The sequence below is a fragment of the Eschrichtius robustus genome, chromosome 9 (assembly GCF_028021215.1).
Source record: "Eschrichtius robustus isolate mEscRob2 chromosome 9, mEscRob2.pri, whole genome shotgun sequence".
NCBI classification, from domain to species: Eukaryota; Metazoa; Chordata; class Mammalia; order Artiodactyla; family Eschrichtiidae; genus Eschrichtius; species Eschrichtius robustus.
Genome location: NC_090832.1, coordinates 20,290,881 through 20,309,203, shown reverse-complemented (window position 1 = coordinate 20,309,203; position 18,323 = coordinate 20,290,881). Strand labels below are relative to the sequence as shown.

The 18,323-nt window shown below is 35.0% G+C and overlaps 1 pseudogene; it reads left to right on the top strand.

Annotated features, from left to right (window-relative positions):
* Positions 1–12,784: 12,784 nt before the first annotated feature.
* Positions 12,785–12,888, top strand: LOC137769758 (U2 spliceosomal RNA; annotated as a pseudogene).
* The last annotated feature ends 5,435 nt before the right edge of the window (positions 12,889–18,323 follow it).

Here is an 18,323-nt window from a genome sequence, read left to right as displayed (position 1 = left end):
GAGTCCATCCTGTTGTAACCAAATCAATTCTCTTTAAAAGATACAGAACGTTTCCCAAGATTCAAACCAATCCCCAGAACTTATTTTAGAGGGAAAACTGCTGTTGGAAAATAACTTGACTAAATAACAATCTTAACAGGCCTCAATTTCCTCTGAAAAACAGGGATAATAACCTATTAGCAGAGCTGAAAGGAGGCTCCAAAGAGGTAGTAAATTTAGTGCACTTAGCACAGTGCCTGGCATATAGTAAGTACTGAAAAAGGAAAACTAATTTTTTTTAAAACAAAATTTGATAAAGGAAAATATCTCATTTTGCACCAAAGAGGGAGTGATATTTGTAGGTTATATTGGACAGGGTACAGATGTGAGTTTGTGTTGTGTTAACTACTTAGATCAGGGGACACAGAGAATGAGTCAGGCTCCAGTTCAGCTCACTGGTCCATCTCTAACTCTGTAGGGTGTTAGCTTGAGATATCTGAGCTATTCCATTTAGAAAGCAAGCTAACCATACAGATCATGTTTTATAGGTGAATATTAAAAATGGTTGTGATCCAGTAAATGTTCAGTTTGATTAGTTGAAGTACTTCCTAAACTGTATTTAAATCTATTATAGGTAACACTGCCTGATTCCAAATGCTTCTAACCCCAGTTCCTGGAGTAGTTAAAGTTCTCATTGCTGAATTATCACTAACTGAATTCTTGAATGGTCTGGCTCAGCGTAGCACTGGCATCAGATAATGGCACAAAGAAAAAGTATACTTTCCTATAAAAAGACTCCGCTTCTCTTATTATATGGCCTAGGGATAAGATACAGTATCAATACTATATAAAAGCATAGCTAATTAGAATAGATAATTAGGAAAAAAAGCAAGCTAGACATGCTGCAAATTTTCATTATCTATCAAATTTTAATAAATTGCCTTTTCTAATTTTGTTATTTTATTCATGTCTGTTTTATGTGACTCATTAAAAAATGGTAGGCATAATTATTTTCAAACAAAACAGAACAAAATAATCAGACTTTATTAAAGAAACTGAATTCAGTTTTCTGAAAATAATTTGGAAATGGAAATATATTTTAATTAAGCCAGTTTTAATGTAATAAGAGTCATAGACTTGTAGTACCTCAGAAGATGACTAAGCTCTTTTAAGCTTATTCTAATTTGAGAGGAAAAAAGGAGTGATAACTTTGAACTAACTCTTTAAGTAGCCTGAAAAAATAAGGATACTGATTTCTCTCTTTCTTCTCTTCCCGTACGATGGACCCTCTTTCTCTTTTAAGATCTCCCGATGTTGAAAAATGCTCTTTCAGGTTTTATACTATTTCCCTTCAGTTTCTGTTCTATTAATAAACCCTTGAATTACACTGTTGACTAATCATATTGTCCAAAATTTTATTTGTATATTTAAAATTAAATTTTAAAGCATAATAAATTATCCATCTAACAATATTTATTCAATAGCATTTATCTAGTGCTTGCTGTTTCCCTAGGTTATGAAGATACTAACTTGAGTAAGACCTACCTCACAGAGCTCATTTACGTTTGTCATCTGTCCTTGTCCAAGTCGTTCCAGAGACACTTACCCAGCACATTTAGAATGTCCCAGATAGTCACAGATTCAAGCTATGACAGTTGATTTTCTTTGGTTTTCATCACTATGACACTTGACTCTTGCTGGTGACATTTTGGTGCCTTCTTGATACTTACTCAACTGAAGATTAACTAGAATTTTAAAAAAGAGTTTAGACACCACTTACCAAGGATCTGATAGACAGTGCTTCGCCAGAAATAAGGCTCTGGAGTCTTAAATTATTTTCCCCCTCATTCTGTTACCAATTCTTTGTGTAACCTCATCAGTTTCTTCCACTGCAAAATTCTGTTAATAAGTCTGCTGAGAGCTCTTTGAAGATTTGCCAAAACTAAGATCAGCCATAAAAATTTTCAGCTTTTGACAAAGTATCACAACTGGGTTTATTATGGTTTTTATCTTCTTTTACATTGTCTGATACAGAAACTTCATTTTGCAAAAATCTAATCAAGCACTAATTCATTTGCAAATAATGGGCAAAAAGATCTCAACGTCAGATATCCTCATTTTTACATCAGGGGATCTCTCTGATTTGTATGTAATGAGATATATTTCCTATAGCAAATCACCTATTCCCATTGTCATACACAGGAATATGTTCCCAGAAGGAAAGAAAACAGGACAATGCCACTCCCACCACACAATATATAATCTGTTAACAATCATTTTATTTTACTTGCTTTTAAAGCAATTTAAATATTTTACATTTTTCCATGTATAAACGTGTGCATGCTATTCTCCTGTAATGCCTTTTCACTAAGTTAGTCAAATGGCTAAACTATCAAAACTTGCAAACTCATTTTAGTATGGGGCATATATTTAAGTGGAGCACACAATTATTCCATCCTCAGGGGTCCTCTCTGAGTCTGGCTTTGAAAATTTAAACAGTCGTACTGGTTATGTCATTGCTTCAGTTGTTTGCCAGGCCCTGCTAATTACAATAAAACCACTGGAGGCATGATTTAATCAGTTCACCCATAGCAAATGTTCTATAAAGGATGTGTACTCTCTTTAAAAAAAGACTAGACTTCTAGAATTAGATTATCTAGCCCAGCCTTCTACAGGCATCCTTTTTAAGATAACTTTGGAAGGTGGTATCCAACCACCACTTGAATATGTCAAGGGTAACTCACTAATGAATGATGGGGCATTCCACTCCAGTGTTGGATAGTGCAAAGTCCTTTCCCAAAAGTGCTAGTTATGGCCGCCGAAAAAACAAAGGCCAAGTCTTCCTCCGTCTCAGGACTGTTTCTTAAATATTTGAAGACAGGACTGTTTCTTAAATACATGAAGATAATATCAGGGTAGAATCAACCTCCTGGCCTGTTACTCTGTCCAGTTGGACTTCTCCAGTATTTGCACCAGCTATTGAGAAATGCTGGCTCAGAAAGTTTAAACACCTCAGAGGTTTCCAATCCACTTTACAATGAGCTAAGGGCAAAGTGGAAGGCAGGAGTGTGGTGTGCTGTGCAGACCTGCTTGGTAATTGTGAAGTCAGATAGCCAGGCAAGGGCAGAAGGGTACGAGACTAAAAGAAGAGAGGGTCTGGGAAGCAAAGGGTTTACATGACAGAGAGCTGGGACGTCCTGACAATAGTTGCTGGCACAGCTCCCTGAATGTTTGTGCTTGAACCTTAAGTACTGCTGTGGGATTCAGAGGTGCTACAAGAGAAAACTTAGTGGTAAACTATGTTGGGGAAATCCTGGATTAAATAGAATTAAACAGGTTTCTTTATTGCAGGATTTGTCAGTCTTTAACATACTGCAGTAGATTGTCCTTCTCCCACAGGAAGGTGTAAAATGCAGTGTTTTAAAAGATCTTTAAACCTGGAATCCTTTCTTTTTGCAGGCAACTTGGGTCTGTTAACTCATCCTCCTTTTGGATGGCCAGCTTCTCTGAGCTTAAGGGTTCATAATAATTTCTCACGTAATTAAAATAATCTCGGGTTGAAAGGAGACGGGATTATTATATGCCAGCTCATTATGGGAAATATGAATTCATGTCCCCTATGATAGTTGTTATGAAAAGTAGATGTCCTTCAGAATCACCAAGGGAACCAGTCAATTAAATAAGGCATCTGGACCCTAGCTCAGTATCAGAATCTCCCGTACGGAGACATGGAGTCTGCATGTGGAAGTTTCCAGGTGTCTTCTCTTCGGCCATTCTGTCACGTCCACAAGACCCAGAATAGATCATTTGACCTCTCCCTATATAATACACAGTGAGCAATAGAGCCTAGTTAGGAGCTGAGGCTTCGCAAAGACCTAAGTCCCATGGTGACTGTTACATGGTTTGTGGCCTTGGATAAACTTTCCAACCTTCCTAAATATTGATTTCTTCATCTACTTCATAATACCTTCCTCATAATGTTTTTCTGAGGATAAACTGGAAAAAAAGCAAAGTGCCTACTTTGTTTCATGGCACATACTGAGTTCTGACACAATATCTGGTAGCTCTTGTTATTATTATTTTCATAAGTATGTTTAAATTAATTAAATATAGCTGAAGAGGAAACATTGTTTGACATAACTTCAAAATGTTTTTAGTTAAAAGCAGGCGAGTCTCCTGAAAGCCGTGTATCTCCTCCCTCAATATCTGTGGCTCAGAATAGGAAACAGTCAGATGTTCCAGAAAGTTGACTCAAGGCTTTGTTTCCTTTTCTTAGAAGCTAGGCTTTGACTCTGGCAATGGTATAGGTTCAGTATAATTTGGAATACTTCTGTATATTATCGGATGTGTCATTTAACAAAAGCTAAAACTTGTATTTATGAGTGTGTTTCAAGGATCTCACCTAAAAAGCCCCTTTGCCAGATGCTGGGCAGAGCTTCAGGACTCTGCCATAGTCAGCATTTGCTTGATTATTTCCATGGTATGAATGGCTCGGAGCTCACCAGCCCCTGAGGCAGTAAATCCGATTTCTGGGAAATGTCAGTTAGGAGAAAAGTCTCTCTTACAGTGGGAAACCTGGGAAACCTGGGCTCTGGAAGAGTTTCCTTCCACCATAGTACAGACAAACTTCTCTCTGAATTGGCAGGCAGTTTTCTGCAGCCACCTTTATATCGAGGGTACACCCTTTCAGGTTTCTCCTTTTTGCAGGGGTTTCTGTTCCAACTGCCTGCCTTTTTGGAACCCAAGATCTTAAATTCCATCATTGTCTCAGTGTTAGAGCCATTGTCCGTTAGGGTGAATTTCTGGGTCTAACAACAGTCCTCTTCCTCATCCCATCTTAATCCCATATTTTCTTCTTCCTTCTGTGCTATGGAGAGTTTCCTTTCTTGTAAGATTTCTCACTGCAATTTCCAGCTGTCTGCTGACGTCACCCAAAAGGTCTTGTTTCTTTTCCACATAACAGTCCTTTACATATTTGCAGATATGGCATTCTATTTCCTTCCATAGGTTTAACATTCCCTGTTACTCAGTTTACTCAGATTTTGGTCCATGTTCTTTAGATACTCTTTACTTTTTCAATTTACCTTGAAGACACAGTCCCAAAGCCCAATGCCTCAGGTTATGTTTTAACCAATGTAAGTAGACTAGACTACCCCTCCTTTGTTCTGAATGCTATTCTTCTGTTCATTCAATCTATGATTGTATATACTGGTTCATTTTGCCAGTCCTGCAATCTGTTGACCCAGATTAAGTTTAGTCAAAGAAAGCTCTTCTATGTGCTGCTGTAATACTGGATAGAATTAAAGTTTAATTCTCTTGACTGGTTTCAGTAAATTTAAAGAGATTGAAGATAAATGTTAATTCCATTGATTTTTGGAGACCTCAGTGATTTCTGTTATCTATTTGAAGTATTTTAGTTGGATTATGGTCAAACAAAAATATTTACAAGTAAAATCTATGAAATTAATTCAAAGACACCATAATTTACCAAGTATAAAAAACCGAAACTTCACTGAAATGTATTCAATATGTGGCCAATTTGGCCTTTTCACTTTTATTGGCTCAATTTATACATTTTTTACAAAGGTCAGTGTTTTTCGTTTTGGTTCTTCTTTTTAATTTTTAATTGTCACTGGCCTTGTGACAATACCTCTAATTTAACATACAAAATATTCAACCTACTTTTTTCTGCAAATTTTTCCTCCCGCCAATGAAAATTTAACTCTACCAAATACTTGAAGATAAATTTGGTTTAATTCACAGGTTGTTTCCATTTTTAAAAGAATAGGTGGTACAGTTACTGCCATCTGGTGGAGCACTTTAGGGGCAAGAAATACAGCAACTAGATTAGTTAAAACATTAAAAATACTGAACAAGGTAAAATTTCTTCATTGAATCAGTATACTCATTTAACTGAAGCCATGTAAAATTAATCCAAGCCCACATGAAACTTAAATTAATCTGAACCAAAGAAAAAGAAGTGGTATTTAATTATACTCTTCTTCAAGTTATTAATTTACTGTCCAAACTGGGGGCATTTCTTAAAATTATAATTCACACTTGGTTGCTTAGACATGGAGGTAAAACTCAGGAAAACCTAAACTCAAAAATTTCTATCTTAGATTTTCTTAGTTTTTGACACTTTGTATTAACGTTTGTATTCCTTTGTGGATTAGCCTCATTTAGGTTTTCGGGTTTTTTGGGTTTTGTTTTTTTACGCTCATCTGAGTTTTGTAGGTTGCTCTACTTAACATTCCAACAAATCAAAATCATGTAAATTTTATATTGGTGTTTCCTCACCCTGTAGTCCCTTTCTTCCCAAGTATTCTTCGTTATTCCTCTTCTTTGTTCATGAATAAATAGTGAAGGATCTAATCCCAATTTTATCATCTTCCTGCTAAACATCTCAGATAAGCAATTGTACCTTTCATTCTCAGTTTACACATCTGCATAATGACAGGAGTTTACTCATTTATATTATATGATCTCTTACAATTCTGAAACTCCATGAAGTCATGAACAAATTAATTAAATTGATTAGATCATTTAAATTTAATAGAAGTGTTAGCATTTACTTGAGGCACCAGAAGCTGGTAGAGTTGCCTAGACTTCAATCCTAGACTGAACAAGTAGCCTTCCCTTATATCATACCACATGGGCAACTGCTTGGTTTATTATTTAAAATTTATAACACATTTATTGTTTCTTTTATTTATCAACATAATAAGTCTATGTTAGGTTTTGGGGACACAGTCATAAATAAACAAAGACCATTAGGAAGATAGACAAAGTAACAAATGATTACAGTATAACTCAGTGGTTCATCAAATTTAATATCCATAAAGATTGACTTTAATGTCAAATTGATATAATTGAAGATACCTGGGCTTTACTCCTGGAGATTCTAATTCAGTAGGTTTGGGATAAAACCATAAACCTGTATTTTTCAAAAGCATGTCAGGTGGTCCTAATGCAAACTTGACATGGGGGACACATTAGAAGAAAACTTGATATGGGGGATGAATGTTATAAAAAAGGTAAGAACACACAGAAGGAGTGTTAATTTGGTTAGAACGATTCAGGGAGGCTGAATAGGAGTAAAGCAAGAGAAGAATGAATCCAGGAAGAGTTCTAAAATCCCAAGCAAAGAAATGAGAGTTCCAGGTGGGAGAACTTGGCACTTTGAGGGGATACCAAGTAGTTCAGTATTTCTGAACGGTACAACTTGGGGATGAAATTGAGCACATGTTCAGATGTAAAGCAAGTGTCAATAAATTTCAAAGAATTAGTCTAATTTGGACAGAGTTTTCTGATAGCAATGCATTTCATTTAGAAATCAGTACATTTTATAACTGCATATGCCTGGAAATTTAAAACCCAGATGTTTAAATAGTTCATAGGTCAAAGAAGAAATCATAAAAAAAATTAAAAATGACAAAATTGAAATCTAATGAAAATGCTACACATTTGAACTAGTGGGAAATAACTAAAATAGCATTTACAAGAAAAAATTAGAGCCTTAAGATATGCATTTAAATAAGCAGAAAGTTTGAAAATTGAAGTGGAAGGAAAGAAATGATTAAAATATAAGCTACTGAAAGTAGAATCCAAATACAACAGAATAAGAACGGGATTATTGTATCAATTTACAATGTCTTCGGTAATTGAAAAAAGCATGCACACACACGTGTGCATATATTTTTGGCCTAAGAATTATTTAAGCGTGTGAGTTATTAATTGACCTTTGAATTGGACTTATGAGTTGTTCAAACATGTAGGTTTTAAATTTCCAGACATATGAATTTTAAAAAATAAGGTTTGTAGTTGTTGTTACTGATTTCCAGATCTAGGCCAAAGTTGGTACACCTCCGTAATCCACCATAATGTGATTCCAGCTGTATCCAAGAATATGTACATTCTTTTTTGAAATGCATTTTCATGGGATCAGTTACTGGACAAATGAGCACATTGTTAAGCTGTAGATCTCAGCATGAGGCATGACACGACTCCTTACAGTTTTCCCACCTAGTGATCAGAGAGAGGATGTATTGCTGTCAGGGTTATGGACAGAGATCCAATCCTTTATGTATGTATCTTATAAGTATCTTTCTTCATTGTATGTCAATAAGGTAAAGAAAAAAACCCTTATTTCCAAAGTAGTTAATACCTGCAAGTAAATAAATGTGTTATTTTTGACAAAATCTTCAACCTTGGGGGATCGGCGCAATACCATTTTTATTTCTAACAACAATTACAAAAACATGTTCTGATAATACAACTGAGATAGAAAGAGCCTGTACAGCTGAGTATTCTTCTTAAATATCAAGTTAATCCTACTTCAGTAGGCCTTATCTTTCTTAAATTCTTGCCCCTAACCCAGTGATACTGAAGAAAAATATCTGCAGCAATTTAGGGTCCATAAACATGTTGTATTAGGCCGGGGTTATAATGAAAAACAGTGCTGATAATCCTGGACACTTCGCCTGCCTCTCCCTTTCACTGCATTCTATTAAGACTCTTGCTGGCACTGCAGGTATTGGGAGTTTTGAAGAATCTTTGAGCAAGGCAGGAAGCCTTGAAAAGCTAGCTTAAGACCTTGGAGAAGGTGACTATGCAGAAAAGAATGAACATAGTAGACCTGATACTGCTCTTCCTAGAAAGGCCTGTTTGCAAGTTGAGCCTTGATTAGCGTTTGTTAACTTGACTGGTAAACAGTTCTCAACACTGATACAAAACTTCCCCTAAATAAAAGAGTGGCTCACTGTGCTTAAACTATTTGTAAAAACAATATGGTTTATACTGAACACCTGCTTTCCTTAGGAGAACTTGGAATTTTGATACATGGTAGGCTGAGGGTGCCTATGTTACTAGACTCCAGTAAAAACCTTGGGCACTGAGTCTCTAATGAGCTTCCTTGGTGGACAACATGTTGTCACAATTCAAAGCTGGGGGAGTTAAGTATGTCCTATGAGACTTTAGTCGTGGAAGCTTGTGCCTGGTTTCATCTGGACTTGGCCCATCTGCCTTTTCCCTTTGCTGATTTTTCTTTGTATCCTTTCCCTGTAATAAGTTACAGCCATGAGTATAACTATGCTGAGTCCTGTTAGTTCTTCTAGAAGTCATGAAACCTGAGGGTGGTCTTGGAGAGCCACAACACAGTAACACACAGGAATAGATATCCAGGAAAGATAAACCTGCCATGTAATGTTCCCTATTCATTTTGCTTGAAAGTGGAATAATACAAAGGAAAAAGAGGCATACATTTGACCAATCTAAGGTTTATCTGGACTAATAAACATCCTTTAAAACTGTAAAAATGTCTTCTAAAAGTTCCAAGGGGTTCATCAGTTACATACTGCATGAGCAAATAATACTAATACTCAATACTTTGTAACACTTACACTAGGCGTTGTCCCAAATTCATTACATGGATTGTGTCATTCAATCCTTACGTTGCCTTATAACAGAACCTGTAATTATTTCTACTTTACAAATAGAGACTGAGGCTTAGAGTGATTAAGTGACTTGCCCCGGTAACATAGCTAGTGAGTAGCAGAGTCAGGGTATGGACATAGGGTGTCTGATTCCAGAGCCCACCCTCTTAACCAACACTCTTCCTTGTTATTTCAGGATTTTCTAATCCTCCACAGAAGGAAGAGGAATTTTGATTGGAAGAAGGAGGGATAGGTAATTTTGGAATATAGAACACTTGATTCCTAGTAGGTGTAGATTGCAACTCCCTATATTCCATCATACTGTGATTCCATCTGTATCAAAAAAATAATCATACATTGTACTGAAGACATAAGGGAAGGGTCCTGGAACTTTTTTGTCCCAGAGGCCTGAAAAAAGGGACTAGAAATGTAAAAGAGGTGAGAAAATGAATTAGGAAAGTAGCAAAGGTAAACTTAACCTATTTTTTTAAATGTGCCTAGAACCCAGTGATCTTACTAAAGGAAGAAGAGAGGGCTCAGAATTTGGAAATTCAAGGAAGGCAGAGGCAGAGGACTAGCAATAAAGACTGTATAGCTATATATTCAATTCATCATATATATAAAATGTGCATGTCTCCAGCGGTCTGCAAAGGAGTCTTCTTCTCAAATCTTTATTGGAATACTGATCTAGGTTTGCATATCAGGAAACTATCTGAGTCAGGGGAAAGAATCACAGAAAGGAGCAGGCAGAACAATCCCCAGAGCTCACATAGGGTCAGGAACAATTGATGTTCCCAAAAACCAGAGTGGGAAAATATCTTCATACACAGGGCATTGGATACAGTTTTCAGGAAGTTATTATCTCAGTAGTTGACAGATTAGCCCCAAATTACCCCAAGCAGAAGAAACATGAAGAAACCACCACAAAGCATATCATAATAAAACGGCTGAAATCAGTGCTAAAGAGAAAATGTTAAAATCAGCCTAGAAAAACAAAGACATGTTAAGTATAGAGGAGTGACAGCCAACTTGTCATCAAAAAACACTTAACCCAGAAGAGAATGGTCAAACATCTTTAGAGAACTGAAAGGAAAAAGAAAAATCAACCTAAAATTCTTATATCCGGGAAACATTATGTTTTAAAAATAAAATAAAAATAAGGACTTTTTCCAGACATAAAAAGGCTAAGGAGAATTTATGACTATCAGAACTTTACTACAAAAAATGTTAAGATAAATCTTTCAGGAGGAAAGAAAATGTTACCAGAAGTTTGGATCTACACAAAGGAATGAAGAACATTGGAAACAGTAATTATATGGGAACATTTAAAAGCTTTCAAAAGTATTTTAAAGACTTTAAAAGATAATAGGCTTTTAAAAGCAAAAATAACAGTGTATTTTGGGGTCTATAACATATGTAAAATAAAATATGACACAAAGGCCAGAAAGAAGTAAGGAAATGGAAGTACATTGTTGTAAGTTCTTATACTATACATGAAGTTGTATAATATTACTTGAATGTAGAAGTTAAAGATGTATGTAAATATGTATATTGCAAATATTAGAAGTACTGTTAAAACTCCCAAAAGGGGTTTAACTAATGATCCAACAATGTAGGTAAAGTGGAATAATCAAAAACATTCAGTTAATACCAAAACAGCAAGAAAAAAGGAAAACACTCCAACAACAAACACTAGGTAGGACAGATAGAAAACAAATAGCCAGAAGGTAAGTTTAAGCCTCACTTTATCAATAATTTCATTAAAAATTAATAGTATAATTAAAAGGCAGTGATTGTAAGATTGATATAAAAGGAAGACTCAATCATATGCTATCTAGAAAAATTCAGTTTAATTATAAAGGACCAGGTAGTTTAATGTAAAAGGATCGAAAATGAGAGTTCATAAAATACTAAACAAGGTAAAGAAGGTCATTTCCTAGTGATAAAGGTGTCAAATGATCAAGATATAACAATCTTAATTTTGTTTACCCTTAATAATGAGCTTTAAAGTACATGAAGTAAAAACCAATAAAACAAAAAAAAAGACAAATCCACAATTATATTTGGATATATTAACATCCTATTCTCAATAATTAATAGAAGAGGAAGACAGAAAAATCAGTAAGAACACACTAGTCTTGAATGACACTATCAACCTATTTAATCTCATTGACATTTACAGAACACTTCACCCAGAACAGCAGAATGTATATTCTTTTCAAGTGCTCATGGAACATTTATGAAGACAGACCATATTCTGGGACATAAAACAAATTTCAATAAATGTAAAAAGGACTGAAATTTAAAAAGTATGTTCTCTGACCACAATAAAATTAAATAAAAAAAAATCAACATCAGAAACATATCTGGAAAATACCCAGATATTTGTGAATTAAATAACACATTTCTAAGTAAAGCATGAGTCAAAGAAAAAGTTTACATGGGAAAAATAGAAAATATTTTGAACTAAATGAAAGTGCAACTACCATGCAACGAAACTTGTGAGTTGCAGCCAAAGTAGTGGTTAGAGGAAAATTTATAGCAATAAATGCTTATATTTGTAAGACCTCAATCAGTAATATAAATTTCTACCTTAAAAAACTGTAAAAAGAAGAGAGAAAGTTAAACCAAAGTAAGCAAAAAGAAAGAAATAATAAATATGAGTATTCAATGAAATAGAAAATACAAAAACAATATAGAATATCAATAAAACAAAAAACTATTTGAAAGATCAATAAAATTGAAAAAGGTATAGTCAGACTGATGAGAAAAGAGAAGACATAGGTTACCAATAACAGGACTGAGGGAAAAGGCATCACTACAGATCATGCAAATATTACAAGATTAATAAGGGAATAAAATAAACAACTTTATGGCCATAAATTTCCAACTTGTATGAAATGAACAAGTTTCTTGTGAGGTAAAATCACAAAAGTTACTAGTAAATTCTAACAAACACTGAAAGGAGAAATATTATCAATTCTACATAATTTTTAAGGTTAAGTCTTGAAATCAAGTGGTGTTAAGTTCTCCAACTCTGTGTTTCTTAAAAAAAAATTGTGTTTCTTTGTGTCTATTTGCAGTTGTCTGTATTTCTATGTAAAGTTTAGAATCTGCTTCCTGAAAATAGAAGAAGACTCTTCCCAAATCACTCTATGAGGCCAGCATTACACTGATACGAAAGCCAAAGATGATACAATAAAAAGGAAACTGTTTATCACATTTCTCATAAACATAGATGCAAAAAATTCTTTACAGAAGTTTAGCAAATCAAATTCAGCAATATATAAAAGGGAGAAAAAAATCATAACCAAGTGGGATTTAGTTCAGCAGTACAAGATTGGTTTGACATTTGAAAATCAAAATTGTAGATCACTTCTCAGTCTTCTGGCTAAGATCAACTGTAGTTTCTGTTCTTATCAGTTTAATATCTGATATATCCTTCAGCCAGGACAAAAAAAAAAAAAAAAGAAAAAAGAAAAGAAAAGAAAATCATTGTAATTCACCATGTTAACAAACTAAAAATTAAAAATCATATGATCACCTCAATAGGTGCAGAAAAATCATTTGACAAAATTCAACACCCATTTAGACAAAGGATTCTTAGCAAATCTAGGAAAATAATGAAATTCTTCAACCTGACAAAGGGCACCTACAAAAACCCTAAAGCTAACATCATACTTCATGGAAACTTTATATGGAAATGCAAACAATTGCAAATAGTCAAAACAATTAAAACACACACACACAAAGTTGAAGGACTTGTACTACCTGGTTTAAGGGCTTAACCCTAAAGCTATAGTAATCAAGACAGTATTTGGGTAAATAAAGACATACATTGATGGAACATAGTGGGGTATGTGTATAAATCTAATTGATATCCAACAAAACTGCCAATTGATTTTCAACAGAGGTGCCAAGGTAATTCAAAGAAGGAAAAGATCTTTTCAACAAATGATGTGGAAACAATCAGACAACTATATATAAAAATAAGGAATAAAAGGGAAAGAAATTAAGCATCAGTTCTTAGCTCTTACCTCACATCTACAAAAATTAACACAAAATTGATTTCAGACTGATTTTCGAAGTTTGACTCTTCAAAAGACACTGTTACAGCAATGAAAAGAAAAACCAGAGACTGGGAGAAAATATTTATAAAGCGCATATTCCATGAAAGCTTTGCATTCAGAATATGTAAAGAATTCTTACTACTCAATAAGAAAGCAAATAACCAAGTAAAAAATAAGGGTTGAAACAAACACTTCACCAAAGATACACAAATGAAAAGATTTTCAACATCATTAGTTATTAAATAATTTTCAACCATAATGAGATAGCACTAATATTGCTAAAATTAAAAAGACTGACAATAAATGGGTGATGAAAATTGATGAAAGTCATTGAATTGAAAATTTGAGATGTACATTTTATTGAAAATTATATCTTAATTTAAAAGTGGCTTCTTAAAAAGTTTCATAATTAATAAAATGTTAAGTTGGAAAAAGCTGCTTTAGTCATTCATATCTGAAAAGAGAACTACTCTTCCCATTTCATTGTTTCTATGCATTATCAATATTAATAGTAGTAGAATAGAAGTAGTGGTAGTAACAGTACAAATAGTAAGGAGACAGTGCTTTGGGTCCATATAAAATATGTCCTCCTATCTTCTTTGATGATTTAATCAGTTCTGTATAATTGGGGTTGTGGACATTTCCAGGGTGAGCATGATCAATATAGAAATCCTTATGCTGCTGATAAAATGTCCATTCTACCACAAAATGACTCCACAAGGAAGAAAAAATGTTAATTTAAAATTTTCCCTTTCAAAGGATAAATAAGCCTGATATTTAAGAGAAAAAGAAATACTTGATGCACATAACAGAAAACTCACTATATTATGAATTATCCAGTTAGAGCTCTTTAAATTGTTTTTGTTTTTTTTGTCCCCTAGAATAAGGAATGCATGAAGTTGGAATTCCCAGACTGATAAAATGGTTCCATGATGCCGCTTGAGGCCCTGGCTTTTTCTCTTTCCACTCAGCCTGTGTTCAGATTCTTCATGCATGTGTCCTAAGGGTTGACCCACGGCTGCAATGCCTCTAGCATCACATCGATGTTCCATGCGGGAAGAATGGAAAGGGCAGAGTCAAAGGTCTTTGTCAATGTGCTTTTAAAGAGCTTTTTGAGAGGCCACACATAATGACTTCTGCTTACATTTCATTAGCCAGGAGAATGTCACTGGCCATACGTACCTGCAAGGGAGGCTGGGAAATTTTTTTTTTTTTAATGAGGAAACATTGATATCACAGAAACAACTGGGATTCTGATGGTGTAGAATAAAGGGAAATGGATAGTTAATAGGCAACAAAGTGTCTGTTACAGGTTCTCTTCCCTTGCAATTAATGGACTGCTCTTATTGACTGCCTGTCTCATACTGAAGACATTATACCTGTATACAAAATTTTAACCTAATTAGGTTTTGGATCTTTATAGATATGGAGAATAATCCAACTATTTATATAGCGACTTCTGCTTTCCTTTGGTGTAAATTTTGAAGAAAAAGTGAGAGAATGTTTTCCTGAGTGGTGGAATGGCTGCGGCCCCTCTGTGTCTAGTATAAAGATTGTATTCCTTCAGATACTCTTTATCTTGACCTATAAAACATTAAAGAAAAAGGTTTTCTTTTTCCCAAGAAACACATAGATCAGGTAACCCCTCCTGAAGGCTTTTAAATATATGTCTGAGTTATGCCTACTCAAAATGCTAATTCATAAAAAACTGAATAAACACCAATTTATCAAATATTACCTTTTTTTTTTAACAAACATATGAATACTTGGTAAATGGCATCCTGGAATGTTCATCAATGAGGAATTTTAATCTAACATGATTGCTTACTTTGTCTCCAAAAAGAATTAATTTGTCAGTCAATGGGTTGCGAAGTAATTCATTTACCTTAAGCATGATAAACATTTTCAAAAGCAAATGTGATTTTGAGAAAAAATATAGATATATTTAGAAACAATGAGGAATACAGAAGCATTGCTGCCAAAAGCATAAAGTGATGATAAAAGAGAGGCCTAGAAAATTTCGATTTTATTCTTTATTCCTCTACTCTGATTTTCTAAGACTTGCAGAAATTTGCTTTGACTCTATATAATGTCAAAAACATCCAGATGCAAAATGAAAAAGGTTTTGATATCTTTTAGACATAACTTTCATCTATCTGCACTTCAATTTTCTTCATACTGAGAAAAGAAATGCTTGTTTCTTACCCACTGTGAAGAGATGAAGAGATTTTCCTTTAAAGTTTGAATTCTTTAGCCAAATTGATTCCATTGTATGAACAATATACAACTTCACCATGGGAAAAAGGATTTTATTGCCATCATTTTAGACTCCTTCTCTTCCTGTTCATAAACAAAAGCAACTTCCCAACTGAAACAAGCTTGGAGCAGTTGTAATTAATAGAGGTTTAACTTGGAATAGGTGAAAAGAAGAACAAAGGAAAATAAAATGAATACTTATTGAGTATGCTAGTGATATGCTCGGCCCTTTCATGTACCTCATATAAGGAATGCTGATTCAGGAGTCAGAAAACCTAGTTTCAGACCTAGTTCTATTATTAGATAAGTTTGAAATATTGGACAAGCACACATCTATGCCTGGGCCTCATATTCCTTAGTTACACATGGAGATGTAATACTGATACCTACACTAAAAGATGTAGGATCAGTGTGTTTTCCAGTGTCTGCTTTCTCAAAGGGAAACATGGATGTAACAGTGAGTCAGAATAACTTCCTTTGTGGTTTAATATACTCATGAAAATGATTCATATTCTTCCAGAGGAATCTGACTCGACCTCTCAAAGCAAGGTATCACTTGGGTTTGCACTGAGCCATAGCTGAACTGAACTCTTTGACTGACACAGCTCACCTATACCCTAGAAAAACTCAGTGAACTCCTGTGAGGCTTCGGTATGATCCAGGCTTGACTAATTGACCACTAGAGCCAGTAGTTTTGCCAGTTGACTAAATAATAATTATATTTGCTGTTTACTTAGCAGATCCTTTTTGGCTGGGCTCTGGGTTTTCATATATTACCTCAAATCTGCAGAACAAAACCTCAGAAGTGGGTATTAGTAGTCCTATTAGAGGAAAAACAATTCCCATAAAGGTAAAGTAATTGCCCGTGGCCAAGTAATTGTTAAATCCCAGAGATAAGACTCAAACCCAGGTCTGCTAGACTTCAAAGTCTTTTTCACATGTTCAAGCCTCAGTCAATTCCTAAATTTGGAGGGGTGTTGGGTTCCTAATAGGCCATTTCCCATGTAGCACTACCTTTGGCTAAAAGAGGACTCCTTAGCATTTCCAAAGCAGTATGAAACTTTTGGAGAATTCCAGAAGTGTGTAGTAAACTGTACAAGAGTAGGGAGTTGTTTAGAAAAATCACAGAGCTTCCTCAGATGGGAATACTAGGCAGAGAGTTATAGATGGGTTAACGTTTGCGTTGAGCTTGAAGGAAAAGGAAGTTTGACCGATAGGATGAGGCATGGAGGCAGTTGGGAATATTAGTTATGTTCAGGAGACATTGAGCGGTCCCTACCCACAGAAGTGCAGAGGGAGTTGTAGCTGAGTTGGGCAATAATATTCAAGGAAAGGAAGACAGAGCAAGACTTAATGTGTGCTAATTATGTCCCAAGCCCTCTGCTAGATTCTTCACAGTTAACATTTCGAGGCCCTTTGAAGAGGGGTGAGGGGTGTCAAGACAAAGAGATTGTAGTGTGTTTGAATTATTTGATGATGAGGATCCATTGAATTCTTCTGAACAGAATGTAACCAGATTAGTGATGGGTTTTAGAGAGATTACTCTGTCAGTCCTCTGCTAAATACATTAATCATACAGGAGAAAAGTTGAAAGAAGACCTGTTAAAGCTAAATGGAAGCCTAATCCACGGACACATATAAATACCTTGGAGACACAAATGCTTTCCTCTACCCCATCTCCAAGCGATAACTTGCATTTTTTAAGGATATTCATTTATTTTTAATTTATGACAATACTTTAATGAATAACAATAGCTAATATTTTCTGAGCACATAGTTAGGTACTGTAGTCTATTCTAAGTGCCTTATATACATTTTTCAATGTATATAAAGGTAGATAGTCTTATTTGACAGAAACAGAAACCGAGGTTTAGACAGATTAAGGCACATGCCTGAGACCACATAACTGGGGCTGTTGCTGGCATTTGTACTCAGCTGTGAACACAGAAATTTTGTTCCTAACCAACGTGGTGCTAAAGAACAGACCAAGTAAAGAAATGCCCTGCCATTCTGAGAAAAACTTCGTTTCTTTTTAGAGGTTGAAAAATTGGCTTTTGAGGCTTGGATAGTAAATGACTTAACATAATGTTAAAAGCATTTGTAATATTAGTCAGACTGTTGGCGATAACTCTTTAGGTAGATAGCCAATGAGATGGGCCCACTAAGAAGGAAGAAAACTTCAAAGTTCTATTTAAAGGAGATCAGTAAGAATCACTTTGAAAAGAAGTGGGTCCAAATGTGTTAGTGAAGCACATCAAATACCCACCGTGCTTCCAAAATTAAGATCCAGCTGAAAGAGCTGAGAATTATGGAGGGATCTCTGTGCCAGCAGCTGGGTGGTGCTGCAATGTGGCAAGATAAGGCGAGAATGTATTGGAAGCACTGACTCATTCTAGTCCCCAGTGCAGCTATTCTGAGCTTACAGATAAGGTTTAATCGTTGAACTCAATTTGCTGTTAAGGCGGCTTATTGAGAGGTGAGGATAATTGCAAATGATCTCTAGTCTCAGTGTATAATAGTCTCTTAAGTGGCATTATCCAGAGTGTATATGGTTACATGGAGACTTATGGAAGCCAAACTATTC